We start from the raw sequence: 14,882 nt of genomic DNA on the forward strand, positions 1-14,882 counted from the left end.
ATTTCCAGTAAAAGGAAGGCTTGCGCTATCACTACTTTTTATCCTCTAAAAATCCTAACTAAAAGCTAAGCTAGTGTGGCTTTTAACAGGAGGCAGAATTGAGCTCAACTTGTAAGGAAAATTGATAGCAAATTTCTGTTCTGAAGCATGTAACTGTGGTGCACTGTCCCAAATGTTACTTTTTAAAATTCTAATACTTAGAACACTGGAGTAATCTTAGCTCCTCAGCACTGAAGGCTAACTAAAATAATCTCTTCCCTTCTTCATGTTTTGGCCAAATGGAGTAGAATCTTTGGCCCAAAGAATTTCTTTCCTCAAGCTTATTTAGCTGCCACCTGAATGCTTTGAGAAACCCCAAAGAAGCAGTAAACATTTTCATACTTTCAAAGATTCTTGTTGCAAATGGAGCAGGATAATTGAGAATTTGTACCTCGCATGCTGGGTCATCACGCTTGCTTTTCATATTCAATTTAGTTGTAAGGATATCGTGTGTGTGTGGGTAACTACTATACCACAAATTACGAAGAAATCTTAAAACTCAACAGTTCTTTTCTCCCTTTGATACTTTTAGTGCTATCAGAAACCAACCATATGATTAAACAGTACTGTATAATACAACACATTTATCTTATTTTGATTGTTCTGTCTGTCACTTTGATGGAAATAAGAGATTGATTGTGTGATGAACATAAACCTTGGTGTATTCCATAGAGTGTGGTAACAGGATGATGCTGTCAATATGGCACTCGTATGCCCAGCTCTCATGTCCAGTGGGGGGTCCTTCCTTTGCCTCATTGTCTCTCCCATGTCCCCTTGCCTCAGGTCCTCCTTAGGGCTCTCAAGCCCTATTCCCCTCCTGACAGAGGCTCACAGTGCCACAGTGTTGCTGAGCACTTTGAAAATTCAGCCCCTTCCAGGAATTTTGAGATAACTCTCAGGAACCCAGACAGGCCCTTCATTTTTCAAAACCAGCAAAATGATTATTTCTTCTCCTGTTGATTTCCCCAGGAATAGTTAAAGGTCAGTGAATGTAAATGATACTAAATGCGATAGAAATTACTCCAGTTTCTTTGAAATCCAAAGAGATTCAGACTATCAACATATTTTAAGGGTTACAGAAGATGAATTTTGAGCAATTAAGATGTGAGTAGTCTGTTAAGTTTTTCTTCAGATTCAAGAAGGAGGAAATGTGGGTGAGTGCTTGTTTGGAACTAGAGCAAAATAGACAGCATGCAGAAAAATGGGCTTTCTCTGGAAGTTTAGTTCTGAGAGAGACAGCTAGGCAAGATTATCTCTGGGGGTAAAAATGAAACTCAGGTGATTTACATGAGACTTCAGAATTTGGTTTAAATACATCAGTTGATTTTTTTTTTCCCCCCAAAAGACATGAAATATTTGATTTGTGTAGTCAAACTTGCTTATCTCTGCTTAACTCCAAAGATGCAGGCTAGCAGAGAGATGGTGTTTTGCAGTGTATCTTGTAACTTTTTCTTTTCATAAGGAAGCACATCTTTCAGTGCACAGCTAGCTCAAAATGCAGTGATTCTGCTTTAGTGCATGTGAAATATATATATGTTTTCTTCCCCTCAGAAAATCTATCCCCAAGGTGGCCAGAATAAAATTAGAAAGTCGCCATTACCTTAAAATCAGTATGCTAATTATATCCAACAGTCTATGCATGCTAAGTGATGATTCAGATTTTATTTATTTACTACAATATGTTGACATTTGGACACTAGTTAGGATGCTGATATCCTAGGCTCAACCACTGCAAGTAAGAAGAAATTTTCGCACAAGATCAAATTTCAGAGTGGTAAGGTATCACTTGATGTCAGGAATTTTTACTTAAGAGTGTTCCTTGTTTATTATTTTCTATAGAGGTGGTTTTGCATGAAGTACTGAATTAAAAGATAGTAACACGGGAATGAAAAAAATTAACCATTTCTATCTGTATTGGCAAACTGTGATCATATATACGTGGGGAAAAATTAAATGTCAACGTTAAACTGTTCAGATAAAGTAACAATTTTAAGCATTGACACAAAACAATCCAAAATCTGATAAGAATTTTTGGAAGAGAGCAGCAAAAAATCCCTGAGATAGAGATGTTTTCCCTCAATTCCTTTAGAGAGGCTCAAGAGCAGAAAAAGTAGGTAATTTAACATATCTTTTGCATACAAATAATTTCAAATTCTGCATACAGTTGAGCTATTGTAGTATGAAGAAGGGAACAGAAAACATGGCACTTTTTATATAAAGATACTGTGTTTCCTTGAAGTAAAATGTTATGCAGCATCCTAAACCCTGCAATGGAAAAGCCTAGCATACATTGCCAAAAGTGTAAGTAGAAAAGACATTAAACTGATAAAGAGACTGTGTTGAATGTCAGTAAGGAAACCCATAACCCTTACTGCACATGAAAAAAAAAAAAAAAGTGCTCTCTATCACCAGTTAAAAAATAGGAAAAGTTACTATTAATGAGAAAGACTTAATTATTGTTAGAGAATAAACATAAATTAGAACAGTTAAGGTGCAAATTTCATTGAGGTGCATCAGTATTTGCTGTAACTGGTAAGTTATGACTCCATTATGTAATATAGGGTGATGATCCAGTTGTAGAGTGTTTCGTGTCAGTTCTTACATTTACTGTCCATTTTAATACTCTGCCTAGTTGATTTAAAATATAGCTTAAGTTAATTAACTATTGCAGCAGTAAGATTAAGAGCCTAAAAGTTACATTTTGGTGTTAATCACAATGTAGTTAGAGCTCATTAATTTGATTTTTTGTTATTGGAGATTCAAGACTAGTAGAATGCCTAGTAGTGCAGAGCATTACCAAGTTTTTCACTTAATTCAATCTAGTAATTATATACAATTCATACTGAAGGCTAAATACATAACAAACGATGTAACTGTATGAGGTTTATAATTGAAAACCAATCCCAAGACAAACATTATTATTTACAGTTTAAAATAAAAGCTTGTATTCAATAACATTATTCTGCTATTTTCCTGCACTGTAATTTCTCCTGAAAGATTTTTGTGCTCTATGATTTCACAGTGTTCATCCTCCTGGTTAGATTTTTCTCTAGATTGCTATTAACAATAGTGAGTTTTTTCTGATTTTTTGGAGAAAATGGAAAGATATCTCTGAATCCTATGGTAAGAGGAATAAATTTGAGAGCTGAATTTCTTTCCCAATACAAGGACTAGTTCTAAATCTGTCATATTCATAATGGTGGGTAATAATATTTTAGTATCACACAAAACTATTGCCAGTGACCAAAACCCCTCCAAAAAATAACCTTGCTGGGACTGTGCCGATCCCATCACCCCGAGCTGAGCAGTGCTGCTGGCGCTGACCGCATCAAGGCTGCAGCCAGATCTGCTGCTACTGCACAGGGTTCACCCTCCCAATTAAAAATGCAAGTGTTACGACCTGGATCCGATCTTTGGTAGCAGTTTGTTTGGGTTGGAGCAGATGTTTGGGAGTCGATGGTTTGCTTCATGGCCACGGGGCAAATCCTGCTTCTTCTCTCTGTACTCCCCGCTAACGGCAAAGCATTGCTGTGGAATTTCTTTCTGTCAAGAGCAATGCTTTGATTGCCTCCTATGATTTCTCACAGTTTGAAACACAGTTTACTGTAATCTTCATTTAACAGCCTCTTCAAGACTGGTCAGATTTCCTGCTAAGCAGCTCTTAGAAACCTCAGCTAATGCTTTTTGCCTCAGAGTGAAGCAAAAGATTTTGCCACCCTTGATTTTAAGATAAGTGGATCAGATGTTACTTGTTATGAAAGATTTCCCAGTTTTTTCACTCAAATCTTATCACCATATTCCCTTGATTTCAAAGGTGACGCATTAGCTTATGTATTTTATATTATTCTATGTTATCTAGTCGACAGATTCTCTCCATTTCTTTCTGGTTTTGTTTAATTGTGATTGCACATCTCTTATGCCTCTCAGTTACCTGCTGTGATTATTTTTTTAATCTAATCACGGAAAGATTTGATGATTTTCAAGAGCACCGCTGCTCTTAAGAAAGAAATATCTAAAAAGATGATACTTACTTGTATGTTTGAATGTATGTTTACTACTTCTGGCCCCATTATTTTACTGAATAATGGTCCAGTCTTGAAAAGATTTTAAAGCATGTTAAATTACAAACTGCTTGTATTTTGTGGGTGCCCTGTTTAATTGATTGCAGTGTTGAGACATAAAATGCCTAAATACATAAAATAATCTTTAGGACAGAACACATTTTCCTTCTGTGTTTACTCTCTGAAAGCATACCGGGGTGAAACTAGATCTTTAATTCTGAGACTAAAGATGAGACTAAAAGATTAGTCTTTATTTTAGACTGGAAAACTTAGTTTTTCAAAAGTGTTCAGAACATACACATTTCCTGGTGCATGATATCGGAGCTTTACACATTCCCAGTCCCATGGTAACTTTCTTTTTCCCTCAGACTTGTAAGCAGCCTTCAAGAATATTATTTTTTTTTTTTTTAGTTTATCCCCCAACTTTCAACATAGAGGTGGATGAAGTTACATAGATATCTTAGGAACCAAGTCAGAGCTTTGTCAATATTTTGAGACTTCAGAAGTTCAATTTCTGCTGCTGGGCTTCTTTTCCCCACCCATTTGCACATCCCTGTGACTGAGTCTAACGTCAAAGTACAGCAACGCTGCATGAGGCCCTTGCAGGAGTTCTGGCTTGGCGTCTGTCATAAAGCTGTTCCAGATAAAAAGTTGCCTTCTCTGGATACAGAATCCTGTAAACCCAGAATATGAATCCTAATTTTTATGAACAGGAAAACTCCAATATTCTGCAATTACATGTAAGCAACTTTACAAGTAGCAGCTCAGTTAGTACAGAGAGATTTTGCATGATGTATTCTTTGTTCTTGCAACAGCTCCTTCTTCAGAAGCACCTCACAGCATCCTTCACCCCATGGCTGTGGCCGGTGGCTACAGAAGTACAGTGTGACTATGGCATGTGGTAACTTATTTTCATATCCTTCCAACTATCAAGTACATTTTCAAAATACTGACCTTCACGCTAGCCTAATTGTGAGAGCTAAATTCACCTTTGGAAGGAGGTATGTGTGGCTCTTTAGATAAGTAAGACATTTCTGTTAGCACATCTTGTTCTTCTGCATGGAAAGGAGGGCTGGATTTCTTCAGCTTTCACTGCAAGCCCAACATAAAGATAACAATTTCCTTCTCTATGTGAAGGGAGGCACGGTGCTGTGAGTATGGCAAGGATGGAAAGGAATGGCAAATAACAATACAGTAGAAATAACAGGATCTCTCCTCTACCAGGTGGCAAGGCTGCTCATGCCCGAAGGCACCGGCATGGCTGCGGGCAGTAGTTGCCCTGCCGAAGGGCTTGCAGGCAATGATGAAAACCTCATGGATCACTTTGACTCCTTGGTTCTCTCTCATCTTTTTACTGCAGCAGTCTTTCTCCAACTTTATTGAAAAGAGATTCATGGTTTGTTCGGGATTTTGCGTATAGAGATTGAAATAACACTCCTCTTGTCCTGCTGTTTTTAAATGCGAGTTAAAACCAAAAGATGACGGTCAACTTATTTTAAAATATATACCAGGAACAAAACAAGAAAATACTCAAACTATTTAGCAGCCAGCAGCTTTTGGCAGCAGTATCTACCTCCGCTAGTATGAATCATTGCAAACATAAAGAGAAACACATCGAAACCAATACAAGACCAGATTCAGATAGTGACTCCATTTTGGCAACTACATTTTATTTTTATTTCCTTTTTCATTTTTCCTGAGGTTCCTGGCACCTTACTAGCGATAGACAACACTGATTTAAATTCTCCATCACAGAAATGTGATAGACACTGTAAAGAAGACAGTGATTGTGTTTTAGCAGTGTATTTTCCTTTATCATGTTCCTCTGAACTGATAAACTCAAACCCAGAAGAGTTAGACCTGGAATGGTGGTTACTGGGAGGCTCCATTGAGCAGATGTACCTGGATCTTGATTCTTAAAATTTACAGAACTTGGTAAAGAGGTAAATCAAAGTTTGGTTGATGTGAATTAAGGATGCTGAACCAGATATGTCATAGTATCCACCTTGATTTTGGAACCAGTAACATTTTCTGGGCTAATTTAATCTAATCATTCTTTGAGAGTGAAGGATGAACCTGGTCCAGTGTTCTGGTGTTTACACTGCAATGAGACAATGTATGTACTTCCCTATATGCCAGACACAAACTGCAACATAACAGCATTAATGTACATTCACAGAACATTTTGTGGAATAGCATTTGCAATTCAGAGTGCTTTAAAAAGAGATTTTGCATGTATTTACATTCCAGTCATGCAATGGGAGCATGACTTGGGGCCGTACATCCCTGATCAGTGCAAATTGGCCAGGTCCTTGAGTTACACCACAGCTCCTCCGCTGCCTTCCTGCCTCATGTGGCTCTGCAGGTGGATTCGAGGGAGCAGTACTTGCTGCTGGCTACCAGTAGTTTTGTGTGGCTCGTACAAGCAATCTGTGGTTTCATAAGGAGCATTTTTAGAATCAAATTTTGACTCTGCATAGTCCGTAATAAAGAGAAACAATTCCTGCTGAGGGATTCTCTGTGTATGTGCCTATGTGAGTGTTCACATTCAGCGTAATCTGAACATTCAGGAAATAATCCCTCCTTTTGACAAACAGAATTGGAACCACAGAGGAGTATTGACTAGGACAAATACAGCATTTATTCAAAAACTCTCTCTCAATTATCATTTCAGTTTTGTTTGCATGAATTCTCCCTGCCTGCAAATAGGACTTGCTTGCAATTCTGAGCCAAATTTTAGTTCAATAGAAATCATAGTGGAGGTAGCCATGATAGAATCGCAGCTTTTTATTCGAGTGGAAAGTGTTGAAAGAGTTTCACAGCCAAGCCAAACCATTTGTTTCCTGTTTTATAGTCAACGTTTTACAGCCTTCCTTTAGTACAGGCTGTTCATTTAAAAGAGGGGGGGGGAAAAAGCGAAACTGGTCATCGAATGAGTGCCAGTGGTTATCTGCTTCCCTTGAATAGAAAAGTACCTTTATCTTCCCCTACAAAAGGTTGTTTGAGAAGCCTTCAGATAGTCTAACAAAAGTTACTAACTACTTTAGATTTGAGGTGAAGGAGTAAAGAAATCTGTGCTATGAGCCTGGAAAGTTAGCGCTGACATTGTTGTTCCTATAGTTGTATCTTCCTGAAATAATAAGGTAGTAAAATGTTTCCTGAAATGAGAGTCTGCTGGGCTGCACTTTGTGTGTGTTTGAATGCTGTGGGGATTCACCAGAAACTGGTTAATTTATTTGTAAATTCATTACCCTCTCTTGTTCTCTCCAAGGAAAAAGTCTTTGGTGTACTGAGGTTCAACTTCTAAAAAAATGTTTAGCTGGGGATCACATTTGAGATGTGAAGAGAAGCAAGTCATCTCTATGGTAAAGATGATGCACATGCCAGCACCATTAAATGAAGTAGGAGAAAGTGGTACTCACATTTTTTCTTCCTTTATAGCTTTGGCCAAGCAATGTAGATTTGGCCACAGATTAGGATTTGTGCCTCATAGCCCCCACATGAGCAAACTGGGGATGTCCCAAAGAGCGAGATGTCAGTGTGAGACAGATCAGGTTACCACGGCAAATATGTGAGCCTTTGGCTGCAGTGCCCAGCTATCAAGAGGAGATGAGCATCTGGGGGCTACTTTTCAGTGGCCAGAGATTTTGCATAAATGCCTGGGCTGAGATGAATGTTGGAGATATTTGAGGATTAATGGGTCTGAAGAAGCGGGGCCAGCCAAAAACAACAAACAACTCTTCAGCAGAATGATTTCTGGAATAACCAGATCCCAAATGGAGCTTGGCTGGGTGGTTATTGCTTTGGTTTGTTTTTTTGAGGGGGGAGGGTTTTAATCCCTTAAAGTAAATTCAGTGATTTATTTTTTAAGATGCTTACCAGACTCTGTTGATTTTTTTTCATTCCTGTTTAATAGTGCTTGTGTCACTCTTCACTCTCAGGTTTTTTACACTTTTTCCTGGGACAAAGTTGTAATTGAATGGTATTGAGAATACAGGTTAAGTCAAGGTCTGTTCAATGTTGTTCTGCAAAATAAAGCATAGTTATTTTTTTAAGAGTCTGTCTTTCATATTCCTGTGCTTAATGCCCTTTCGATGCTTGAAAATATATTCCATGTTGTAAGATGTCATAGTTCTGATGGTACTTCAATTTACTATTAGTTTAACTTTGACTTATTCTGAGAATCTTCAGCATTTTCCTCTGTAGATTTCCCGCTTAGCAATTTTATAGCATTGCAGAGAGAAAGTCACCCAATGTCTTGACACTTCTGTTAAAAATTATGCTTTAGAGCACTGAACTGCAATGTGGTTAAAGGCTTCCAGATTACCAGTAAATAGACATATCAATGTTTTCTGTTACTACATTTGAAATTTAGAATATGTCTCTAATCTAAATACCATCATCTTTCCCGCTTGCACACATTATTATTAATTTGTAATAGTAATGAAGTGATAGGCATGACAGAAGTATTTCAGACTTATGGAAGTTTCCACAGAAAATTTCATTTGACACTAGTGGTAAGAATACTAAATCTATATTATTTAGGGTGTTGGATTTCAGTTTTCATCTAGCAGCTTTCTTTCATGCTAAAATTCTCCTTTTGGGGCTAATTGCAGCATTAGTTATCTGTTTTTTTAACAAAAGCTACCCTCAGCAAAATTAGAATGACTTTCACCTGCTCCTTCAGGTCTGTGTTAAGGGCAGTGCAGTTAGAAAATGATAATGGCACAAGCAAACAGCAACAGAGAGAGTGAGGGTTTTGATGAGACATCATGAACTGTGGCAATGGAACGCACAGAATAAGTAGGAGCAATGCAGATGCCCTCTCTAATTTCTTTCTGAGTCCAGTCTGCATTGCTTCCTCACATGCTGAGCAGACTAAAAATGTGGGGCATCATTGTTCATTCTTAGCACCTTTTGTCTTCACTGACTAAACAATACAGGGTGATAAATAGTAAAGTGATTTTTGGGGGGTAGAAATTGAGAATTATCATGTGGTCAAAGAAAAATATATGCAGAGTTTTGCCTATTACTATTCTTTACCTATCAACAAAGCAAAAAAGTTTCGTGAAATTAGATCTGCAACAATAATAAGCCTAAAAAAGGATAATAAAAAAGTAAGGAGAATACTTTCAGGTCTTGGCACACTGTTTTGAAAGCAGGTGGCTAGTCCTAAATCTAATTCCTGGGTTTTTATAGTGTTGCAGTAAAGAGGAAAGCAGACAGCATTGTTACCCACTGAGTTTGAATTAAATTCAGATTTGTTTCAGCAGGGTATTAATGGGGTTCCTGTGAGAGAGAATCTCTGGCTTTGAGTTTGTTACTGGGTGGAAAATCATCTGGACAGGTTTTCTTTTTTAGCTGTGAGAATATGTTTACAATTCGAGTTTTTACAAATTAAATTCATTATGCCCATTAACTCATTTCATATGAGATGTGGCATCAATTATCTTTTCTGTTAAGCCTTTCATGATAACCAAGGGAGATTTCTTTTTTCTTTACTTCTCATGTATGTGTGGCTCACATGCATACACTCTAGTCATTACTAAATGAAAAAGTCCAGGTAGCTCTACTGAGTCTACCTTCTGGAAAATACATTCTGAAACATAGAACAGATCAGTTCCAGTTGTTCACTTCCCTGACAAAATTCCTTCTGTAAAGATTGTAAAGACAAAATTTTGAGTCAAAAAACACCGATTCATCAAAAAAGAGGGCTATCACGAAGATGTGTTATGACATTATGAGCTTGCTGCTTTTTTTAAAAAAATAATTTGTATTCATTTGTTATGGGTTCACATAGAGTAAAACTCGTTTACAGGTGTTCATAATGTTTTCTACAAGTGTAAAGGCTGTAGTATTTAAGTAGAATAATCAAAGTGGAAATATTCTGTGCTGGCCCTACCCAGCACCGCAGGAGCCCAAAAGCACTGGTACAGATAATGTTGCTGGGTTACCTGACTGACCAATGTTGTAGTGGGTATTTTGTGTCTTCTATAACCTTCTGCATCTCCTTTTTCTTTTGTTAGATTGTTTAATTTCAACGTATTTTCTAGTTTAGCAGGAAGACTCCTTTAGCACAGTGGTTGTCTGGCTTGAGGAACAAATAGCAAAGGTTTGGTCATACAACTCCAGTGAAATTCTTTGTGGATTTCTGAACCTTGTAGCTATTCACTAATATCTAGGAAAACTGAAGTCAACAGTGCCCTTCAGCAGCTGCTTGTACAGGCTGGTCATCTATATTTTTAACTTTGGCCTTCTTTAAAGTAAAATATTTTGAATAGCTATGCCAATATACTTCCATCCCAATTGATGACATGAGCATCTATAATCATCACTGTATTTTTGTCCTCACGTTTCCCATTTTTTAAACCTCTGAAAATAGCATGTACCTCAAGAGCCAGGAAGGAACACTAAAACAGTGAATGTACTGGAAACTATATTGTATCGTAACAATATTTGAGATTAGTGTTAACACTGATAAATATTAACATATGGATAAATTGGTCATTTATAGCTGGTATCCCATTTTAGTCAATCATTTTAATTTGGTAACTAGTATCCAAAGACAACTATGGATGAAAAAAAAGAAGTGAAAGCTTAATCACAGTTTTATTTTAAGAAACTGAATCAGCATGGATACAGAGATGTATGCCCTCACGAGGGTAACTGGATAGCACTTATTTCATTCCATCAGCAAGACTGATAGCGATAAAATAATTTTTTAAAATTAAAATACAGACCAAATGTACGTGAACCTATTGCTTTATGCAGACACTCAATTAAAAAAAAAAAATCTTAGTTTTCCTTCTTATTTTTACTGGTCAGTGCCTAATTTGGGTTATCTAAATATACTTAAAATGAAGAGAGTACTGAAAATAATTTTTCCGTTTCATTGTTTCAAACTTCTGCAATAGAAGCAAACCATTTTTTAATCCTAAACCAGAAACTCACCTGGAAAAAGTAAGTGGATTTATATTCTAAGACAACAATTAACTTCAGATGTCTTATGTCTCAATATCTAGTAACAAAGCAGATACAGAAGACAAAATAGCCTGTTATTTTCCTTTTCTTTCCTCTACTACAGAAATATCACATGTATAAACAAGTTCATTTTAACAGTAACATGGTCTTTCTTTTTAAGAAGGGATATTTTAAGAATTTCTAACTGATTAATAGAATTGTGGTCTCTTACCATTTCAAAACTGATGTGTAGCTCTGATAGAACTTTTCCATTCTTAGAGATTAGCCATTTATAAATTTACATATGTTGGATGATTTAGCATAAATGCGTGCATTGTCTCATCTCCTGACCTACTTTCTTATGCCCTGAACATCTGGCCTGATGTTCAAGTCCATTGGCTCATTCATTTCAGTGGGTATTTCTGACACTTAGAGAGGAGGTAATTTAATATAGATTTAAGTGCCAGTCGTTTCAGTCCCTGGTGTTGGATTGTAGGTATGACTAGTGATAGGTGAAAAAAAAAAAAAAAAAATCTTGTATTAATAAGAATTATGGGGCTTTCTAGGGACTGCCATGCCACTAAAATATGTGTCACTGTTGTTTGTCCCCATTGTTTGTGATGCCACTGTGGGCAAGTCACTGTTGCTTTTGACACCCGAGACATCCCAGTACATCTGCAGTGTTTGGTTTATGTGGAAAAGGATTGCACACTGGTGGAGTTAGTGTGAATCTCTTACACACATGGCACTCTGTATCTGTACATAAGTAGCAAAATGAGTTTATGTTTGGAAATTTGGTAAATGGATGAGCAGATGGCAGTTTGTACATGTGATGAACTGATTTACAGTGATTAAGACAAGTGTAAAATTGGATTTTGAGCATCTTAAAAAGTGCATGGCTCACTTTAAATTTCATGTAAAATAATAGCAGCTTCTATGACAATTCATAAATTTGGCTGCAGGAAAACCCTTAATAATCCTGGTAGCTGTCTCACTTCTTGAGTGATGTAAATGTTAAGATCTCCTGTGTCGTGGCAAAAGCAAGGATTTACCAAAAGGATATTAGTAAGAGTACTTTTATCCAACTGGAAATGAGAGTTAAAAATGAACTTTCATATTATTGTTTAAAATTTTATTTTCTGTGTTATGTAAAAAGCTAACTCACAGAATGAGGATTCAGGCCTGACTATAATTTATAGTTTAATTAGTTAAATATTGTATATAAACATGAAAATTTCATACCTGTAAGATTACGCATGAAGGACTTGGATGGATTTTCAGTATTTAATCAAGTTTGCCTTTTGGTTTCAGCATTACTTTCTAACACTGTTTTGAATGAATTTTAACTGATCTATTGTGAACTTCAGCTGTTTTTTTGTACCCATCACAATTTGCATAAAGGTTTTCTGTTTAGTTAGCGTTGAATTACATGGCACAAACCAGACTCAATTCCTAAATGTCACTGTCTTTGATTCCTCCAAGACATTGCTACCAGGTACCCTTTATAAAGTGTATAGGACTTAGAAACAGCTACAGCACATACTGCAAGGACACCGGCACGTACCTGTACCAGTATTTAAAATTCTGACTCACGAATGTCAGCAATTGCATATTCACCTCAGATCTGCTCCTGTATATGTATTATGGCTTCTCTCTGAACAAATAGTTCCAGTAGATATTATCAAGGGGAATGCTGAAATAATATTACATAGTCAACACATATCTTAACTTGACCTTTTTTTCAAGTCCAAAAATATAAAGGTAGCCAGTCTGCAGTTAGGAAAGTAAATTAGGCGAACCAGGCAGCCTTAGCTCTGTGTTGTCATAAGTTTTTGATAACAATTTTCTAGTCTAAACAAAACAATTTCCTGTAATCCACAACTCCCACTCCCATCTGCAGGTCAGCTTGTGTGCAACACAGCTTCCCAGTTTAGGAATGGGACACCCTGTGCCTGAGGCACTGAGAAACGGTTAGATCTCAGTTACACACCGAGTGCTTGTTTATGGACTTGGGCTCTAAGATGAAATGCTGTTGATGAAATCTAACTTCAAAACACTCTCAGAATTCCCAGAATTGTGGTCAGTAGAGACTGAATCTTCGATTTAATTGTGCAGCTAAAAAATGACATTGTAGCCTTTACAGTACAAAGTCTAGAAATTCAAGGGGTTTAGTTTTTAGTGGTAATCACATTACAATTATCTAAGTTAAAATAGATTATGGAAATGCTGATTGAAAGGGACCTGAGTCAACTACCCCATCCTGTGATTGAACCACCACTAGATCACGTGAGCTGTGCCCTTGTCTGGTTGAATTTGAAAACCCCCGAGGATGGAGATGAGCTGCCAAGCAGCACTTCTACATTAACAAGTGAAAAAAAAAAAACCAAAACCAAACAAACAAACAAAAAAAAACCCTAAAAAAGTGATACACAAATTTCTGAATTAAATCATATTTACACTTTCTATTTAAGCTAAACCTGTGACCTTTGAAGGAATCTAGTGAAAGGGCAACTAGCGAGATTTTGCATATATAAATTCATTAAATCTTGTCTCCAAAGTTCTGAATAAACAAAAAGATGATGAAATTGGTATAGCCTGAAGTGCCAGTAGATGAAATCATGGTAAAATACCTAACTTCATTGTGCTATCATCCTAGCAAAGGCAAAATGGAATTAATGTAATGATCATTTGGAACATGTGATTCTATGTTTTGCTTATACAAATGCTGCCAGCTGCATACTATGTTTCAGTTACCTTATTCACAAATATGAATTTTAATAGAATGCTTTTATTTGGAAATTATATTTGCATATGCACTTTTTTCTTTTTCTGGAAGATGAATTATTCTCTTTAATACATGGGAGAAATAAACTAGCATCCCACCAGCATCCATAGAAATGTAGTTCAAAAGTCCTTGTGATGTAGAGGGAGATTAGAATCTGAACAGAAAGTAAGAGGTGGCTGTGATTTTTTTCCTTTGTTTAAAGCAGTTTTTTTTTTCTTTTCTATTCTTACCTGTAACTTTATTTATTGAATTTGCAACTAATTTGGTTTTGAAGAAAGTGTAGTAAACTGGTGAAAAAAAATATTAATAGATTTTGCCGGCACTAAACATCATGCATCCAGGAAATATTTATGCTTGTAACTATGATAACATTTAAAATTTCTCTTTTGAAAGCCAGGAAATGTTTCTTACATTTGGAAAAAAACCCCTTTGTAACGAGATGTATCTGTACATGTTGCATGAGATATTAGGCAATAATTTATACAGCCAAAAGTGTGTTCACCTATTTTCAGTTTATGAGCACAGATATACTGGGAACAAAGATATACCTTCTGAGAAGATAAGTGCTTTTTAGAGATCTCTGGGGTCTCTGGGGTTTTAATTAGGGATTTTTATAGCTTTTGTATACTACCTTCTAAGACCTTTTTACTTCAAAATAAAATTCAGATTTTTTGTGTCCTCCCTTGATCAATTTTAAGGCCAACAATAAAGGTGGAAAGAATCTATTTCTAAATACTAATGAGTGTCTTTCTGAAATGAGATCTTTGACAGTGTATATGGGTAGGTGTATAGATATATATATAAATGGGTATTTTATATATATATAAATAATTCTAGAGAATTTGTAATTAAAGGAATCATTTAGTTATGCTCCCAAACTTAGACCCTGGCTGGTAAACACTGTACTGCAAGACATCGTGTTCCATGCAAGTCTTACGATGTGAGGTGTGTGTATATCTATATATCCTGCTGTCTAAAATTTGTCCTGTTTCTTGTGCTGTTGATTAAATTGTTTTGGTTGGTTGTTGCTGAGGTGG

Source organism: Strix uralensis, chromosome 9, assembly GCF_047716275.1.
Source record: "Strix uralensis isolate ZFMK-TIS-50842 chromosome 9, bStrUra1, whole genome shotgun sequence".
In the NCBI taxonomy this organism is placed as follows: Eukaryota; Metazoa; Chordata; class Aves; order Strigiformes; family Strigidae; genus Strix; species Strix uralensis.